A 21,153-nucleotide genomic window follows, 5' to 3' on the forward strand; every position below is an offset into this window, starting at 1 on the left:
TTTTTTGAAACTTTGCCTTGATATGAGCAGTACTTATAATTTTTGATGAAAAAAACTTTTACCTTTTAAGCAATGTCTAGGAAAAATTGAAATTTTTCTCATCTAATAACAAAACTGTTCACTTTGAAATCTTCATTTGGCACCCATGCTTCTTTGGCTAATTTGGCTATGTTCAGACACCTATGATTTTACAAAACTGATAAAAGGTGAAAAACATTTTGGGTTCAAGACAATAACATCCTTCAGATCAGAAAAAAATTTTCGGTCAAAACTGCCCTTTAAAGATCAACGAGACTGCTCGCTCGTTTATTAGGGCAAAGCCCTAAATGTTCCGACAATGCCACGTAATCTCTATCGAATAGTTTTTGGGAAAAAAAATACTGAAAATCTATAAATTTTGGTCAGTATCAAAAATCAACTGTAAAAATTTGAGTCGTACGAACTGGTGGCATAGGTTTTCTCATGCGCGAAGGACCGTTTGCGCGAAAAAAACTCGTGAGCGAAAGACCGAAAACGAAATTAGCCGAAAGTCATTTAAAAAAAAAAACTAATTGCCATTCAATTAAAATGAATTAAATGAAGCACTGTTATGCTTCTTTCATAACGAAACCCTTGAAAATAAAATTTGTCCCAGTGTGGCTGCTGTCAGTGAAAATTTGAAAACTTAGCATATTTCTGCCGTTTTTATAATCGGCTAATATCAATATTCAGTCCCTGAAAGTGTTTACTGTCATTCCAAATTTTAGATAACTGAAATCTGATTGGCTGATTTATATTTTCGTGCATTCGGTTCTTCGCGTATGAAGGATTCCACCGTACGAAATTAATACGATCGATTAGCTATAGCCTCAATTCAATTTGGAAAGATTTTGTTGTGCGGGATAATTCGCGTTACGCTTTCAACATTATGAAAAAAATGTTCGAATCGCGCATAAATTAGTCCAGAGTATGGCCAAATTGGCAATTTTTGAACTTAACGAAAATTGATTGGAGGTAAAATATCTTTTCAGAATTGATTTTAAGGAGTCGATATCTTCAACGGGTTAAATTTTTTTTTTATAAAAACTGTTATTTCGATCGGCGAAAATTGATTGAAAAAAAAACCACACCGAGCATAAATAATCCGTTTTCTTCAAAAGCCGGAACAAAATGATCTGATCTTTAATCTGACGGTTTCTATGAAAGTTATATAAACACTGTTTCATCGAAAACCGAAACCTGAAACCCTTTCTGAAAATGCGAAGTAGAGCAACTGAGAAATAGGCGGTAGTGTAATTTCATTGGCCGGCTGGGGATGGGCAAAGAAAACAAAAAAAGGCTTTTTGCTCATACCCAAAGCCCAACAGGAAACATTCATTTTGAGAATGCAGAACGCTACAATTTCCTTTTTGCTTCACTGTCAAAGCCACTGATACGAAATAGTTATACACACGGTATAGTTCCAATCATCAGCTCCTTCACTTCAAAAGTGGAAACAAATTTTTCCTGTCCGTACATCGAATTTATAAGTGACCAGGAATTAGCTATTCATTTTCTTAAGACATTATCATCGGAAATTAGTTTGAATAGTAGCCGAAATTTAAATTTTATCTAATTAGAAGCATCACAATTTTACGACAGCGTTTTTTTCGCCAGGAAAATTTAGATTTGACGCAGCTAAAATTTTCATTTTCAGCAGTCAAAGAGCAAAAAAAACTTGTGCTTATTATTTGGTTCATTATTTTTCATTATTTTTCACAGAACGGACAAAACCAATCAGGTCAGTAATGCACCAGCCTAAAATTTTCAAACAAAGGTCTTTGTTTTTTTTGCAGCTGTCAACTGATTATTGCCTGCACAGTTTTTGTTTTACATGCAGCGCAATTGTTTAATTTTGTTCGTATTATTTCACAACACATCTGCACAAAGATATCGAGATTTCGTACAGAAGAAAACTATTTTTGAACATCTTCGATTCTATCTATCTTCTTTTACCATTGCTTTGAAAAACAACAATAAGGGTTTCGACCTACACGAGTTCAATCAATTATTTCAAGAACAAATGTTGACTTAATAAATCGCATGTTTCAACGAAGCAATCGACAGATAATTTCATCAAATTATTCATGACTTCTCTGGAATTTATTTTAAAAAAAACAAGTTTAAGTTTAAACATGATTTTCTTATTTTATTGCAAAACACGAAAGATAAAAGCAGTTTTGTCAAAACTTTGGTTTGATTGAGCAGACAGTCGACAACTGAAATTTGAAACCAGTACTTTTATCAGTATGTCAAAAGATTTCTATCTTTCAGATTTATGGTTTTTGCCACTTTATACAAGCTCAAAACTCTAACTCAGAAAACACCAGCAGGTCTTCTCAGTTCAACAATTTTTCAAAACAAATTTTTGCCAATGTTGATTGTAACAAAATTTTATCAAAACAGATTTTTGTCAAAGTTGATTGTAATTTACTCCAGTTTTTCGTCAGCCAGAAATGCTGCGGTGATGGCAAAATAAATCGGTGTTTGACATCGGGCCTAATAATTATTCAAATTTGTTATCTGGTGTTTTTGCGCTGATATAAAAAAGCCAAACTCAACATTTTCCTCAAGAACAAATTCGTGACCTCAAAAAAATTCAATTATCATGTTACAAAATTTAAAGCCTGAATTATAAACTTTATGGTTAGTTTTGTACGAAATGAAAAAAAAACTGAAAAAAATTGTTCCTGCTCAGTTGAAAGCCGAACCGCTGAAGTTTTTTCCCACTATATATTCATCTACCACTTAACATCAAACAGTACATATTTTGGCTGTCGCATCAACAAAATTCAAGCATCAAAACATCAATTGAAAAACTATAATAAAAATTTCAAAAATATATATAATTTTTTAAACTTCACTCTTAGATTATGTCAAGTACAAAGAGGTGCCCTCAGCGTCTAGAACATCCCTGAGTTTTTTGACTGCTTTTTCAGGTCTATGGAGACTTGTTCGCAAAGAAAAATGATGAAAAATATAAAAAGTTAAAATGAAAAATTGAGATTCATTTTAAATCATCCCTTGAACGCCATATCAAATACAAAGCGATAGTTTTGGCTCCTAGTAACGTATCAGTTTTGACAAATAAGCTACGTCAACCAAATTAGAGCGATTTCTGAAATTAGTTAGGTCTCCGCTCACGCGTTTAATAGCGCGAAATGTATAGCGCGTAAATTCTTCCAAATTGACCACTTTGACATTCTTTATAACCCCATAACTTCACAAAAATACGGAAAATGGCAACTTTCAAACCCTGATAACTTTTCATAAACTATGTCCTAAATAAAGTATTTGTACAAATTTGAGCCCACGTCAATATTATCAGATGGTATAGATTTCGTCCAAAAAACGCTATTTTTATTGCCTGGAGAAAAAACCACCGGAGCAGAAAATAACCAACCGAGCAAAAAAACTACCCGATTAAAAACAGAGACTCTTCAAAAGTCAAAATAACAATTCTTTTCTGAAAAATTAATTTTTAGAATTTATTTTACTCGAGAATTGACAACAGTTGTAGTTGGTAATGTTTCTTTATAATTCACTTAAAATGCGCAACGTGAAAAAAGTCAATCGATTCATTTGCAATGCGTTTCAATGAACTCTCTGCGGTATAAAAGCAAGGAAGAAGAGCAATTTTTATTTTACTACGAACCTGTTTGACCTCTTTTTGCTCAAGATGTAGTCACAAAAACACCAAAGTTGATATTTGGTTTTAGAAATTTGCGCGAAGAACAGAAAACCACATCGATCCCAAACTTACCGTACTTTTTTTGAAAAATAAAATTTATTGTTCCGACTTTCGTAAGGAAAGTAACGGAATATTTGTGCTCGGGGTGGGTTTTTTTTTCTTCAGACAAATTTCGACTTTTAAACTAGCCATTTTTGACAGAATTTTTTTACATCATTGGAAAGCTATTGTTGTCCTTAGCTTAAATTTGAAAAGATATTTTACCTGTTATCATTTTTCGTAAAGTTATGGGGGTTTAAAGATTGCCATTTTGGCTATTTTGGCCAATTTGGGACAATTAACGCGCGATATGTTTCGCGCAATTAGCGCGTAAGCGAGATTTAATCCGTCTTAGAAATCGTTCCAAATTGGTTCAAGGATGATTATATGCCATAATTGATTTGTTAATAGGAGCAAAATTTATCACTTTTTACTTAATATGGCGTGTGGGTGGATGTTTTCACAAAAAATCTCAAAATTTTAGAAAAAAAATTTTAATTCTATTTTATTAGATTTAAACTTTCCATGTTGTTACTGCTCCATAGGCCTTAAAAGGCAGTCGGCACATTCAGGGTTTTGCCGTCATACGAGCTATAATCCAATCTTGATTGTGGTTTTGAGTATCTGTTGTTGTTGTTGTGGCCTCGTCTCCTTCATCGGTATAGGGTTTCGTTTCGCTTTTGTTAATCCTTCATCTCTGGAGGAGATGAAAGTTTGTTATAATCCAATCTTGATTGTGGTTTTGAGTATCTGTTGTTGTTGTTGTGGCCTCGTCTCCTTCATCGGTATAGGGTTTCGTTTCGCTTTTGTTAATCCTTCATCTCTGGAGGAGATGAAAGTTTGTTTCATTGTTTCTTCCGTCGCTTCCATTATCATTGGCCACCGACGGGATATTTAGTGCATACCACATTTGTTGGTTAGTCGAACTTCGTTTTGACACTGGACGTCGTCTAGGGTCTCTCGTTTTGTTGTGCCGTTGTGAGGTCATTACCTCCGGTTTGCTAATTACTTCTGGAAGAAAGTTTAGCTCTACTGCTCCACCGTGCTATGTAAGCTGAAGTAATTCAGCTACCCGGAGGGTGTCAGTCCAGAAGTGGAGGCCATCTAGATCTGTCAGCCTGCCTCGACACTTAAATAGGTGACTAACATCATGAGGGCCCTGACTACAGATTTCACAGACATTAAGTAGGTTTTTGCCGTCATACGAGCAGTCTTGTTATAATTGCGCTAGAATGTTGACCACCAAATTTAATTATCAGCTTTTCCCAAATTATCAACAGTTTTGTAATTAATCACAGCAAGCGTTCGAGAAACCAGCTGATTCCAAAAACGTGCCGTCTGTTTTTAAAACTTAAAAATTTGATCAAGTTATCAAACATTTCGCTCACTTCCAGGGACAAATATATGGCGGGGACTCCCATTCAAGCATTTAAACCCTTCTGACCATTTTGGGCGACTGACTTTCCCCTAAAATTTTTCTAAAGGCGTCGTTGGTGGCGATATATAGCAATTTTGATGGGGAGCGCGAGCCGAGAAAAAACAATTTTGCTCAAAGTTTTTTTTTTCAATATATGGCCAAATCGTCGACAAAATCAATGGGGTCGAACTGAAAAAAGTTTAGAAAAATGTTTTAAGAACAGAAAAATAAATAATTGAGTAGCGTGCCGATGAGAAAAGGGCGGGAAGTAACGCCCCCTTCAAGTCTCCAGTTCTAGTTCCCAAGTGTTCCGGACAATCATGTTTGTCTGATCGGCAATAATTGTTCTCTAAAAGTCTTTTGATGGCAAAATGTAATAAATTTGAGGGGAGCTCGCCGGATAAACCTTGCAAAAATAACCTGAAAACATCTTCTTCGGCAAATTCTCTTTTGTCAAATTTGTCAAATGATCAAATAATTTTCGCCAAATCACGTCCTTACAAAATCAATTTGGTGCTTGACCTACAAAAAAATTGAAAAAAAAATCATAATTTTTTTTTGAAAAACCGCAAAATAACACCCCCTCCTCCTCGAAATCTTCCTGCGCCTTCCCTGATCTAAAGACTCCCTTCATTAATTTATGATGATTTTTGAGAGACAAAAACTGCAAACCAGAAACTATCAGATCACGTGATATATAAAGCTAGTGTCAAGATAAATACGTTGAAATCAAATCAAGCCAAAGTCGAGGGGGAATTCCTTGAGCTGTTTTTACCGCTTTTTATCGAGACGTCATATGATACATGATGATTTCATAGATGATTGTGTTTTTAATGAGAAATTTTTAATACCTGATTGTTTTTAAGGTTTATATATACAATCATGTTTGTCTGACCGACAATAATTGTTCTCTAATATGGCGTGAACAATTAAATGCGTGAACGCAGGGGTGGATTTGGGGGGGGGGGGGGGGGTTGCGGACGCCCCTCCTCTCAGGGATTCGACCCTTGCCGACGACCCATCCTTTGTACTATTTTGAGATATCCATTTTTGAACGCGGACCCTAAAATTTTTTGAAAACGCCTTGAGCGCCAATATATGCTAATTTTGAGGGGGGAGCGCGGGCCAAAAAAAAAATTTGGTCAACATTTTCTAAAAATGCCTAAAAAAGCCCTCTTTGCCCTGTTTTTTCAAAATTTTGTCTGCGGCGCTCTAAATTTAGCCAAAGGAGGGATTGTTTAGTGCTCTGGGAGAGCTCAGAAATTCATTTGGTCAACCTAAAAAGAAAGTTGACAAAATTTTTGCTATTTTTTCAAAATCCGCCCCCTTCTCGCGAGAAAATCCTAGATACAATCCGCCCCTGCATATATATATATATATATATATATATATATATATATATATACATATATATATTTATATATATATATATGCAGGGGCGGATCGGATCTAGGATTTTCTCGCGAGAAGGGGGCGGATTTTGAAAAAATAGCAAAAATTTTTTCAACTTTCTTTTTAGGTTGACCAAATGAATTTCTGAGCTCTCCCAGAGCACTAAACATTCCCTCCTTTGGCTAAATTTAGAGCGCCGCAGACAAAATTTCGAAAAAACAGGCCAAAGATGGCTTTTTTAGGCATTTTTAGAAAATGTTGACCATATTTTTTTTGGCCCGCGCTCGCTCCCCCCTCAAAATTAGCATATATTGGCGCTCAAGGCGTTTTCAAAAAATTTTAGGGTCCGCGTTCAAAAATGGATATCTCAAAATAGTACAAAGGATGGGTCGTCGGCAAGGGTCGAATCACTGAGAGAAGGGGCGTCCGCAACCCCCCCCCCCCCCCCAATCCGCCCCTGCGTGTAACTTGCACTTTTATCTCACGCCAAAACTTGGTAACAATAGCGCAGATGACATAAATGATTACAAGATTGCTTGTATTAGGGCAAAGCCCTGTATGTTCAGATTACCTTTTAATTTTTTGATAATATTTTTCCGGCGAAAAGTTTTCAACAAACTGTAATTGATTTTTTTTTCATCATACGCTGTGTCAAAGTGCGACTAATTATAAAATTTGTCCAAACTCAAATTGAAAAGATTTCAAAACTCAGAGTTCAGGTTGTATAAAAATGACGGTTAAAAATCATATTTTGTCATCTGGATTTCTTTTTTTTCAAATTTCTTTTTTTTTCTTTTTTTTTAAGAAGTACAAGGATTTTTTTTTTCAAAAATTGGATCCTAACAATTTTTTTGGACTGAAACCCCTTCAAAATTATTTCATAAGCACCAAATTTGTTATTCTGGTTTTGTGAAATCTGTGGAAAAAATGCGCTATATTTTAATCCAGGAATTAACCACCAAAGCAAACAAATCGCTTTTAACAAACCAAAGCAAACACAGTTCCATCTTGTCTACGCAAGGTTTTCAAAAATCCACAACTTGTTTTAGCACAATTTTTGGCCCATTTTGAAATTTTTCTAAACTTGGCTGACACTAAAAAACCATTTGCAATTACATTTTTTTTCAGCTGCGAAGCTAATTCATAATGTATATATCTGTTCTACCAGGTGCTAGGGATTTTAGCAGACCGCTTCTAAGCAGATAATTTTTTTAGCAGACTCAGAACATTAGCAAGTCAAATGTGGCATTGGCGACTAGCGACAGCTTGCTCCGGTGCTCTTCCATTCGGCATGAGTGTTATTGTGCGCGTAAATCTTTGTTTTTCCGCTAATTTAGACTATAGAGTTTTTGAAGTTGATAGTTTAATTGACAGATCGTAAGATGACTGTCTCAAACAGGGAAGCTTGACCCAGCGGCGAGCGTGTTTTTACGCATGTCAAGTCAGTTGATCATGCGTCAGTCTTATTACGTTGGGTCTGCTAAAGACTTATCTTTCACTTGTCTTGCTAAAAGATTAGCCTGCTAAGCGATCGGTCCTCGTGCTACCGGATGGGTTTCCGCATGAAACGTTATCATAAGAATCCATACAAGGTATCTGTGAAATAAAAAATGGTTGCCGCTAATTTAGTAGCCTCTGTGTTTGAGATTGCTAGTGTTTGTTCACACACCGTGAGATATTTATCCTAATTAGGAAAACTAGACGCCAGACTAGGCGTTTTCTTACGTCTGGCAATCAATTCTGCATTAGTTGTGTTAGGTTGTTTTGTTGAAAGCTTCAGTTGTCATTTTTAAGGCTGTAAATATTTGAGTTAATTTCTGGGCTGCGATAATTCGTCGCTTATTGTTCCGACTTTCGTAGCAAAAGTAACGGAATATTTGTGCTCGGGGTGGATTTTTTGCTTCAGACAAATTTCGACTTTTTACTTAGTCATTTTTGACAATTTTTTTATATTTCATTCAAAAGGCTTTGTTGTCCTGAGCGTAGATTTGAAATGATATTTCACCTGTGTCCATTTTTCGTAAAATTATGGGGGTTTAAAGATTGCCTTTTTGGCCAATTAGGGACAATTAAGGCGCGACCTATTTCGCGCTTTTAATGCGTAAGCGGAGATAAAACCTGTCTTAGAAATCGTTAGTAACTTGTTGAACGAAGCTTATTTGCCATAATTGATTTGTTACTCGGAGTGAAATTTATCACTTCGAACTTTATTTGACGTGTGGGGTAATGATTTTCAGAAAAATCTCAAATTAAAAAAAAATCTTTTTTTATTTCATTCAATTTTTTTCGTGTAATGGCTGCTCCATAGACCTTAAAAGGCAGTCGGAACATTCAGTTATTTACCCTGATACTAGCAGTTTTGTTTGTTTTGCACATTTTGTTTGTACTTAAGTGGCAAGGTTGGCAAGGTTGGCAAAATTTAATGTTTAAGTATGATGCCTGGTTTTCCGAAAATAGCTAGTTTCAAAGATCGCGCATTGGTACAAGTGTGATTGAGGGGCACCAAGAATCCAGCAGAGTCGCTAATGTAAACACAGTGCCATAAATTTTTTCCATTCACTGCTCCGGTAATGCCAATCAAAGCATTGCATGGTTTTGCGCAAATGAGGCGTCTAAATTAAGCTTAAGAAAAGTCCTGAAAGCGACCGACCATTATATTGAAATACTGTGTAACAAAAACTGTATAACAAAAATTTTCAGACTGTATAAGAAAAACATTCTCAAAATTTTAATTAAAATGTCAAAACTTGGATCGGTAAATTTAGTTAAAAAATATATTTCAAATTCAAAATATAGAAATTGTATTGTTGAAGAATGTTGAATTACTTGTTTTTGACAAGTCAATCTAATGAAGAATAACCTCTCGTCTGTTCTTAATCTTTTTCCATTACACTTGTTGTCCGTTCAACTATGTGTCAGTTCGCTTGCGAGCTTCCGCTTCAAGATTATCTCCTGAAAAACACAGAAACCGAGACAGAATGTTCTCCCCTTATCACTCGCACATCCTGAATAAATCTGATTTTTAAAATGTCAAGTATTTTGACTTTAATCATCCATCATATCTAATTTAGTGAAACTGAAATGTGATTAAAAAACCTCGATTATAGAGATGACGTTTCGAAGTAAATGCGTATCTTTATACTAAAGTCCATTTGTTTCCAAATTTCAAACAAGACTGCTCTGCTCATATCAGGGCGAAGCCCTGAATGTTCGGACTGCCTTTTCATATTTATCGAGCAGTAATCATATAAAAAAGTTTTAAATATAATAAAATAAAATGAACATTTTTTTCTAAAGTTTGAGATTTTTTATAAAAAAATCATTCCCCACTTGCCATATAAAATACAAAAGAACAGAATTTGCTCCTTGTAACAAATCAATTATGGCAAATAAGCTTCTTTCAACCAATTTGCAACGATTTATAAGACGGATTAAACCTCGCTTACACGTTAACAGCGCAAAAAAAAAAACGCGCGTTGATTGTCCCAAATCTTTAAACCCCCATTACTTTACGGCAAATGGTCGCAGGTTAAATATTTTTGGAAATTTAGGCTTAGTACAACAATACCTTTTGAATGATATAAAAAATTCCGTCAAAAATGGTTAGTTAAAAAGTCGCAATTTGTCTGAAGAAAAAAAATCCCACTCCGAGCACAAATATTCCGTTATTTTGTATCAAAAGTCGCAACAACAAGACTGCTCCTATCAGGGCGAAGCCCTGAATGTTCCGACAGCTTTTTCAGGTTTATAGAAGTAATGACATAAAAAAATTAAATCTATAAAATAAAAAGATATTTTTTTCTAAAATTTGAAATTTTCTATGAAAATCATCACCCCACACGACATATAAAGTACAAAAGGATATGTTTCGCTCCTTTTAACAAAACAATTATGGCAAAAAGCTTCTTTCAAACAATTTGATACAAATTTCTAAGACGGATTAAATCTTCGGTTAACGTTAATAGCTCGAAATATATCGCGCGTTAATTATCCCAAATTGGCCAAAATGGCAATCTTTAAACCCCCATAACTTTACGAAAAATAATCACAAGTGAAATATTTTTTCAAATCTAAGCTCAAGACAACAATACCTATCGAATGATATTTAAAAAAGTCCGTCAAAATGGCTAATTAAAAAGTCAAAATTGGTCTGAAGAAAAAACCCACCCCGAGCACAAACACAAATATTCCGTTACTTTCGTAACAAAAGTCGGAGCAAAAATGTGAAGGACTATATGTCATTGGTGTGGTGTTTTGTTCCGAACGATTTCAGCTTCTGTTTTACAACCGTTTGCGACAGAACTCCTCAGAAATTTTTTAAATTTTTAGCACAAAACCGGGCAATCATATAACCTAGCTGAAAATAAGGAAATGTTGAATGAAATGTAACAGCTAGATTTCGCACAACTTTCACTCAAATGACGCACTCTTTGACTGGTTTTTATATTCTGGTACGTAATTTTCTGCTGGTTAATGTAGTCTTCACATTTCCCCTTCTTTTTTTCTTGGACTGGTTGTTTCACACTCGATTTATTGTTCCGACTTTCAAAACGGAAGTAACGGAATATTTGCACTTGGGTTGCGTTTTTTTCGGCTTTTTCGACTTTTTTCTCCGACAATTTTCGACTTTTTAAATAAGCATTTTTGCCTTAGAAGATATTCGGAACAATCAGGGCGTTGCTTTGATACGAGCAGTATTGTTATTGATCGAAACAAAACTGATCGTATGAAGACAAAGCCTTGAATGTTCCGGCTGCCTCTTTTATTTGAAACAACACTGTTCAAGTACCATGCATGTGTCCCAGAATCTGAAAACGAAGCAGAAAACACGAAGCAGAAAACAAAAAAAAAATGTTAAAAAAAAGAATTAGATTCACAGTCAAGAAAACGAAGTTTTATGTTCGAATTGCAATAAGTCCTTGACATATGCTGGGAATTTGTTTAGATTGTTTAGGATAATATGGGTGTCGTAAAGTTATTTCACTTAATTTTTCTATTTAGAAATTTTGATAAAGAAACCCAGTCTTGCAATTTTCAACAGAATTTTTTTATTTTTAGTAGAAAAGCCTTTCAGTGTCCTTTTTGCTGACTAATACAGCAACAAATGTCAAGAAGCCATTGAAGGCGTAAAAAATTTTCAAAATAGCAGTGAAAAAAAATGAGAGATAAATCGCCAAAAAGAAAAAAGGCATTTTTTTAAAATCGAAATCTAAAATCTTTTAAAAGCAACCCTGAACTATCACGGACTTTGACATAATACTTCACTGGTCAGACCTGGCTCCAAGGATGGCTCAAAAGAAGGACTTTTTTTCGACAGGTAACCACAGATGCCTTTTTTACACAAAAATCTTGTTTGTTTTCCTGAAACTTGAGAAATAATTTTTTTTTTCAGATGAAGTTTATTGCCGTTTATTTTAACTATAAGTAAAGTAGTGTTTTACGAGACTGCTCACACATTAAGGCGAAGTTCTCAAGGTTTCGAATGTGTTTTAAGGCCAAATAAATATTTTTTGGTTGAAAAATTGATAAAACAAATGAAAAGAAATTGTTTTCTTTCTCCCCCTACCGCACTATAAAAAAAACAAAGTGATTTACTTAGCGTCTCGTATCTTGAAAATAAAACAAAATGAACTAATTCATTTTAGAACGTTGTAACTCGCAGCTTACGCGTGTTATAGAAGCACATTATTCGAGCGTTGATTATTCCCCAACTTGCCAAACTTTCAAAATTACAATACGAAAAACAATCACAGGTAACAATAACTTTCGGACGTTCGAAGAAAAGCATTAATTTATATGTACTTTTTTCATTCAGTCAAAAACCGGTGATCAAATTAATAGTTTATACCCAGATTTTTTTCAATACATATGTGAAGATATCGACTTCTTGAGTTCAAATGTAACAAGTTATTTTAATTTTTTTTTTGTTTTTTTTTGCATGATCAAAATCTATGTGTAGTTTTTGTCATGGAACCGCGACAACTAGCAAGAAAATACAACTCGTAAAAAAGACAACTCGCAAAGATTAAGGAAAGCGACAACTCGCAAGTTTTTGAAGCTAACTTGAACCTTTATGTTCTCGTTCTAAGGTCGCCGGTGGGCGCGCCACGCGGCGATAAACGGCTCTAAATTTCGTATTAAGTCCTACCCTCTGTTGCTCGCATCACTTATGGGTAAAATAACATTTATGAAAAGTCATAAAAAATTTCCAAGAGCACCTGAAGCAGTCTACGATTTGTCAAACTATAATTATATGCAACAGGTATAATTACCCGGTTTGACCTCCATAAACCGAAAATGCTTATCATACAAATCCATACACCGTAAATGCTTGTCATACAATGCCATACATCAAATGTTTTGAGAAAAGATAATCATTCATTTTCAAAATTTCATTGAAAAAAGATTCGAGCTAGTTTTTGCGGCTATTTGAACCAAATAAAAACGTCCGGTGATGAAAAAAAAAAAGGTTTTTTTTTGGAAACAATTGTTTATCATACAGTTTCCTTATATAAAAATTGTTTGACTAGCATTTTTTGATGGCGTCAATAAAACTGGAAAATTAAAATTGAAATCTCCCCAAATTCTTTTCAACCGCCAATCGAATTTTGTACACAAACAAACCTTTTCAAAAAAAACTGTGTATGCAAATTTTTTTGTCTGCATAACGTAGTACTGGATGCACAGAAATTGGATTTTTTTACGTTTCACTAGATATTTGTAACAGGCTGAAAACTTCTATTTCTTTTGTTTTGCATGTTTATATATGCCTTGATCAATGTCTGATAATTTGAGAATTCTAATTTAAAAACTAATTTTCTTTGAAAATGCTTGCCAAAAACTAAAAGTCGGATGCTTTCGTATTTGATTTTTGCTTTCATTCAATGATTTGGTCTTGGTTCCAATGCATTATAAACCCCAGACGACCAACCCTTTGGTAAGTCTAGTTTTGAGTAAACAATGATTTTAGTCACAAACACATCCCAAAAAATTTGAGAATTAAATTTTTTTATAAAGAAATCAATTTTTTGGTCTATGAAAAATTGCTTGTCCTACAGAATCTATGTATGAAAACTGCTTACCTTAGAGTTTTCTAAACATTTTCTGTATCAATGGATTTATACGAAACTGTATGATAAGCATTTTTTCATTAATGGAAATTGTAGGAAACGCATTGGTTCAACCCGGGTAGCTATAATTACGAGTTTGGAAAAAATGGCTTTACTTCGCGAACAGGAGACTATTGAAATTAAACACAGTGTTTTTGATAGCAAAATTATCTGTATAGGAATTTCATACAATATTTCATGGGTACAAGAGTAATAGAGGAAAAATTGGCGGTGGTTTAGAAGTCAAATTCATTGGTGAAAAGTTTCTTGTGTATATTTTTTCTCTATTACTTAACAAAGTGAAAAGGTGTAATTGTAAAATCTGTGATGAAATTTTGCAATCAAAACCCAAAGTTCGTCTAAAAAGTAAATAGTTATCTTTTGCGTTTCAAACAATCATAAAATACTGCCAAAAAATCTCAGCTTACGCGTTATTTGCGCGAATTATATCGCGCGTTAATTGTCCCAAATTCGCCAAAATGGCAATCTTTAAACCCCCAAAACTTAACGAAAAACGATCACAGGTAAAATATTTTTTAAAATTTAAGCTCAAGACAACAATACCTTTTGATTGATATTTTAAAAGTTCTGTCAAAAATGGCTAATTCAAAAGTCGAAATTTGTCTGAAGAAAAAAACCCCACCCCGAGCACAAATATTCCGTTACTTTTGTTACGAAAGTCGGAAGAAAAATAAATGAGCACTTTTGGGTATTGACGTTTTCCTCTCTTTGTGTCTCTTTTTGTTTATTTTTCTTTTAAATCTTTACAATTTCGTAGCAATTATTACAACAAAAACTGAACTTAAGAAATAATTTTCAATGAAAAATCCATTATAATGTCAACAAAACCAATTTTAAATTAATTCCAACTGAGCTGCAAAAAATCAATTACAATCTCTCAATCGAGGAAATTTCATGGCGGGCTGTAAAAACTTATTTGTTTGGAGTCAATGGAGACAGAATATTAAGATGAGATTATATTAAGACGACTAATTGAATGAGCTTCACAAGCTTGTCTTTTTTTGTCGTTTTGTAGTCTTCTGATTGGATGCATCTTTCCAGACAGGTTGAAGTCAAACTCAAGGGAGGTCTCCTCGTCCATCAACCATGAAGCAGAAAAAAGAAAGTTCATTTCTCCAACTTTTAATATAAGCATAATACTTAAGGCACCAATACTCAAAATGAATAATTAGTATTGATAAGAGCATCTTAAGAGGGGACAAACAGAAAAAAAGGTATCTATGTGAAATTATTCACGTCATCATAACAGCGTCTTTGAGGGGACAAAAAGAAGAAAAAATATCTATGTGAACCAATTCACAGTCTGCCAAAAGGCACAATAAAACCCCAAGAAGTTTCTCAGTTAATTTTTTTCGTACAATTTGTTATCTACCGTAAAATTCAGTTAGCATAATTCAAGTACTTAAGTTTACACGAATTAAGGAAGTTGCAGCTTATGAATAGCTTTCTATGCAATAGAAGTCAACCAACCCTTGACGTTGATCAAGGCATACAGAAACATGCCATACAAAAGAAAAAGAAACATTTTTAGCGTTTTTGAAAACAATTTATCCAGAAAAACGGGGAAAAAATCACATTTTTGTGTATCCAGGTCTAAGTTATGCAGTTATGCACAAACAAAACTAAATTTTGCATGCCATTTTTTTGAAAACTGTTTGCTTGAGTACAGAATTCGAGTTGCGGTTAATTTAAAACAAATTATTTTTTGGGGGCAAGTTCAAAATTATATGATTAGCATTTTTTTAGGACAAAATTTTTTCTGTTTTTATTTAGTACGATACACGGACTTTTATGCCAAAACAAAAAAAAAGTTCTCTGGAAATTCGATGACACCATTTTAGCAAAATGTATGAATTTGTGTGACCAGTACTTTTTCATAGTCTTAGTTTAGGGAATTGTATGACTAGCATTTTTTTTCTATGGTTTTCAACCCGGCAGTATAGTAAAATATATTATCGGCTAAAATTAAGATTGAAAAAATGAAAGAAAATATATTATCTAACTGGTATTAATTTTTTGATTAAGTTTCTTTTTGGCTTCGTGTTTTTTGGCATTGCGTCCAAAAAAAGGAGAGTGCGATAAAACTGGTGAGTTGATTCAAGACTGCTTAGATGTAAGCAAGCTTTACGCTATCAACAATCTTGAAATTCACAAAAATTAACGTAGGAAAATTCTAGAGTTAATTTTTCTCGTTAGATTCGCGACGTTTTTGTATGGCCTGACAGCACCCTGACAGAAAAATGAATCGTTTTTAATTTTTCAAAAAGCTTCTAGCATAGGAGAACAAACTTTGAGTTGGGTAGGTGAACAATTCGGTGTTTGTAAGGAGTTCAAAGGATCAAACTCTGGAGATCAAGTGATCAAATCTCCGGCGGCACAAATTTTTTTTGAAATCTGGGTAAATTTGAAATGGGGTGAAAATAAAATCAACATTTTGTATAAATCTAGTTTTTTGCCGCTTCAAAATCGACTCCAGAAAACAAAGTAAACTTAAACGCAGTGGTGAAGTCTTCTACGGGCAGAATTGTTGCGGACAAAAGCATTCAAACAAGCTCTCAAAACGTAAAATCCTTGTTGTGTTTTTCAGTGCTGCCTGTCGACTGATTAAGCCGCCGGACTCATTGACCCATATGGAAGAAACAAAATCGAATTTAACCGCTCAGATGGGTAGATTTGATTGAGTTTCGCACAGCTACTTCAAGTTAACTGTAACGCATTTTGGGAACTCAACTCGCAGAATAAACAGAAGGCAACAACAAGTTGAATCCTTTTTTTACTAAAAGCCTAGCGTAAATGAGAAGTACAAGACATCTTTCAACTAAAGCGTGTTTTTGTAAAATTTTGTTAGAAAAAACATTCGGAGCAGTCGAAAACGTTTCATCGCAAAACCAATTACCTACTAGTTCAAGTTTGTCTAGCCCAGGTAACTTCGCAAACACAATAACCTGATCTTCGTCTTAGGGACTAGAATTGTGTAAAACAACTGCTCCCCATCGTGAGGTTTCCGTAGGGCCGGAGAGATAATTCACAGCAATATTTTTTTTCGCAACTAGCTCTAATAACAGCTTCTTGGTAAGCAGAGTAGCATGGTAAATGAACAGCTGTTTCTCGATTAACATTATTATGGGCTTCAAAAAAAGTCTACCCTGGTGTAAAACTCGAAACTGCCACTCAATCTTTTAGTGTTTTTCTGAACTTTTGTTTTTCGATATAAAGCGGATCGGGAAAGTGACAATGGTCTTTAACGATCTCAATGGAGTCCTTTTTTGTACGCACAAGTCTATTGCAACTGCTTTGCGCGCAATACCAACAAAGAGAGTTGTCTGACAGTGTTTTATTTTTTAAATATTTGTTTATAAATTGTCTGATTTTAATTTTTTTTCGTGCCCTTCAAAAGTTGGTAACTCAGAAATTTTGATAGTAGGAACAGTTTCCAGTGATAAAAGTAAAAACTGTTTGGTTGAGTTGTTCCAAGTTTTTGCAAGTGAAATAACTTGAGCAAACTGTATATTTTGAGTGGATTAATCAAAGAGTCCGTATTTTTGTGTTAACTTATGTTAGTTTGTTACGCGGATTTGTGCTGCCAGCTCATTGTTCTCTGCTCTGCTATAATTTCAATTTTTATCCGGATTAAATCGAACCGAAAACTATCTAACCCGCCGAAATTTTTATCAGTTTCTGGACCAATTATCTTTTCTATCAATGGGACTGTTTTCCGGACTGCTTTTTGGGACTGTTTTTAGGATTGTTTTGTATGGGACTGTTTTTTGTTCCAACTTTCGAAAAACTCGGATTGATAATGCATGGTGTGATTTTTTAAATTCAGTTATTGTTCGGCGATCAAAATAATAGTTCATGTTTGGTGTGATTTTTTTTATTCAGTTATTGTTCGGCAAAATAAATAATAGTTTTTAATGTTTGACGATCGAAATAATAAAGTTCGGCGATCAACTAATAATAGTTGTTCGGTGATCGCAAAAAAATAAATCAAAATTAGCAAGATATTTAACCTCCGATAATTTTTTGCAGAGTTTTGGGTGTTTGAAAACTGCCAATTTGGCCAATTCTGGATTATTTTATGCGCGTTTTGTACGGTTTCTCCATATATTTGAAAGCGTATTGCAAGTTATTTATGACTGGCCAGTTATCGCGCACAACGAAACTGTGTTTCAAATTGAATTGAGGCTAGCTAATCGGTCGTATTAATTTTCACACTTGATCTTTGATATTTTCCAAATTTCGTAGTTTCCCAAATTTTTTTTCCTAAAATTTTTCGATATAGAATACGGGGCAGTTAGAGGATTCAGGACTTTGCCCTGACATACAAACAGTCTTGTTTGGACTTAAATGAGATTTTTTTGACTATTTGATGCTGGACTGTTATGTACAGACACGCTTGAAACGTCTTAATTTTTGGTGGGAATGATCAAAGAAAAAGAAGGAACAAAAGAAGAACAAAGAGAGCGTCCTCATGTTTCGGAATCCGCAAACATTTCACAAATAACACAATTTGACCTCGTGATGTAGTAATTGCAATATTTCACAAACATAACGACAATTGAGTGGTCTTAGTTTCAAATAAGATTCGAAAGTTACAAAAATTCCAAAATCGCACCAGTTAACAGAGCACTATCGAAAATAAATTATTTGCCATATTGAAGACTATATGTCGGTCTTCAATTGAAAACGAAAAATCAAAAAAATTTGATTCTGCCTCGTGACACTCTGTAAAAACAAAAGATGAAAAATACAGTATGTTTTGATTATGAAAGTCTTTTATTATAAAAGATACTGTAAATTAAAATTTTCTGATCGTTAATAGCAAAATGTTTCTTGAATTAAATTTTTTTGCAAATTTTTTTCAATAAAATCTATCGCAGATTATTCAAATAATTTTTGAAACTATATGAGCAAAAAAAATACATAGTTAAATGATATAAACGCGTTTTTCTGATGCAGTCACAGACCAGAAAACCGCATCAGCTTCATTCCGTTTTCTCTCTCAAGTGTCGCTTTAGATTTGGTGAAGAATATATGTGCCATTTTCAGCTGTCAATTAGTTCACTGGACTCCCTGCAAAACTTATAAATCAGACGACCATTTGCACTGAGGTTTTTTTTTAATCTCCGTGTTTTTTGTTTATGTCTTCTGCAAAAAACAAGTTTTTAAAAAGCTACAAAAATGAGTACAACTTAAATGCTTCCTGTGGGTTTTTGAGATTTTGTCCTGATAATTTTGGTTAAAATTTGTTCGACATTTTCTGTGCTCCACCAAATCACCATGAAGGCCCTATTTTTACCAAATTTTCTGCGCCTTATTTTGACCAAAAAAGGCCTATTTTTTGAAAAAAAGGGCTTTTTTGCAAAACTTTGACCAAAAATTCGCGTTTTTTGGCGCGCGCTCGATCCCTCAAAACTAGAAAAGTTTTAGGGTCAGTGAGCCAAAATGGGTAACTCAAATTAGTACAAAAGGGGACCCTTTGGTTCGGTAGGAGATCGAACTCCTGAGGGTGGGGTTTGAGGGGTGCGCGGACGCGTCCGAATCCCACTCCCTAAATCCGTCCCTGACTGACATAGTGTGTTGTACTGTATTGTACCACACACGAGATCAGGTGTAGAGTCAAATTCTCAGTAGGGCCGAACACATTGATTATCCAAAACTGGCCAAATTACCAAAAATGTAAAACGTAAAATTATGAAAATTGATTGAAATAAATTTTCAGTTTCGATTCGAGTTTCAAGGATTATTAGTTTATAGTTGTCATCAAAAAATCGATGTAAAAATTTGTTCATAAATTAATTGAAAAAATGAAGAGCGGCAGTTTTGATGTTTGCTGCAGTTTTAATTGATTGAAAAATTGATAAAAAATGATTGAAACTTATTAAAATAAATTTTGCTTTGTTGCAAATTAGCTGTTTCACAATCAGGGGCGGATTTAGAGAGGGGGCGGACGCCTTTTTCTCAGCGATTTGACACCTTCACCATTCAAAGGGTCCCTCCCCCCTTTAGTGTTACTTTAACCCATCTATTTTTCGACTACCAAGGTTTAAATTTTTCTAAAGGTGCCTTTGGTGCCAATTTATACTAATTTTGACAGGGAGCGTGCGCCAAAATAACGCATCATTTTGGGCCAAAATTTTGTAAAACAAGACCAAAAAGGGCAGTATTAATCTGCTAGTTCCAAAATTTGCCTGCTGCGCTGACTAATGGTTTCCCACTTTTTCGTACGTTATGCACTTTGGTATGCATATTTGAAAAAAAAAATCAAAAATTTTGATTCTGCCTCTTGATACTCTGTAAAAACCAATGATGAAAAATACAATATATTTTGGTTATGAAAGTCTTTTATTATAAAAGATACTGTAAATTAAAATTTTCTGATCACTTATAGCAAAATGTTCCTTAAATTATATTTTTTTGCAAATTTTTTCACAATAAAATCTATCGCAGATTATTCAAATAATTTTTGAAGCTAGATGAACAAAAAAAATACTCTACATAGTAATATGTGATAAACGTGTTTTTCTGACGCAGTCACAGACCAGAAAACCGCATCAGCTTCATTCCGTTTTCTCTCTCAAGTGTCGCTTTAGATTTGGTGAAGAATATATGTGCCATTTTCAGCTGTCAATTAGTTCACTGGACTTCCTGCAAAACTTATAATCAGACGACGATTTGCACTGAGGTTTTTATTAACCTCCGTATTTTTTGTTTATGTCTTCTGCAAAATAGTTTCGAAAAAGCTACAAAAAAAAGTACAATTTAAATGCTTCCTGTACTTTTTTGAGATTTTGTCCTGATGTTTTTGGTTAAAGCTGTTTCGACCTTTTTTAGGTCGACCAAACTGATTTTCTGTGCTTTACCAAATCACCATGAAGGTCCTATTTTGACCAAACTTTCTGCGCCTTATTTTGACCAAAAAAAAGCTTATTTTTTCAAGTTTTTGAAAAAATAGGCCTTTTTTGTAAAATTTTGACCAAAATCTCGCGTTTTTTGACGCGCGCTCGATCCCTCGAAATTAGAAAAGTTTTAGTGTCAGTGAGCCAAAAATGGGTACCTCAATTTAATACAAAAGGAGGGGGGGCGTCCGCATCCTGAAAAGGGGGAACGTCCGCATCCTGAGGGGGAGGGGGGGTTGTTCGCATACTACCCCCCTAAATCCGCCCCTGACTGATATAGTGTGTTGTATTGTATTGTATTGTACCACACACGAGGTCGGGTACAGTTAAATGCTCCGTAGGGTAAAAGTTGCTTCTGACAGGAGGTTAAGCCGTCGTCTATACATGCGTTGAATGAGAACTCCGGACACATTGATTATCCAAAATTGGCCAAGTTGCCAAAATGTAAAACGTAAAATTATGAAAAGTGATTGAAATAAATTTTCATTTCGATTCGAGTTTCAAGGAATATTAGTTTTATAATTGTCATCACAAAATCGGCGTAAAAACTTCTTCAAAAATTAATTG

At 34.3% G+C, this 21,153-nt stretch overlaps 1 protein-coding gene across 1 annotated transcript in view; it reads left to right on the forward strand.

Moving 5' to 3' along the window:
• Window positions 1–1,351: 1,351 nt before the first annotated feature.
• LOC134854621 (uncharacterized) overlaps window positions 1,352–21,153 on the forward strand; it is a gene marked incomplete in the record, with an annotated part of 37,064 nt that continues 17,262 nt past the window's right edge. Inside the window, 1 exon segment of the mRNA XM_063870955.1 lies at window positions 1,352–1,759.

This window comes from Symsagittifera roscoffensis, chromosome 9, assembly GCF_963678635.1.
Source record: "Symsagittifera roscoffensis chromosome 9, txSymRosc1.1, whole genome shotgun sequence".
Lineage (NCBI taxonomy): Eukaryota > Metazoa > Xenacoelomorpha > Acoela > Convolutidae > Symsagittifera > Symsagittifera roscoffensis.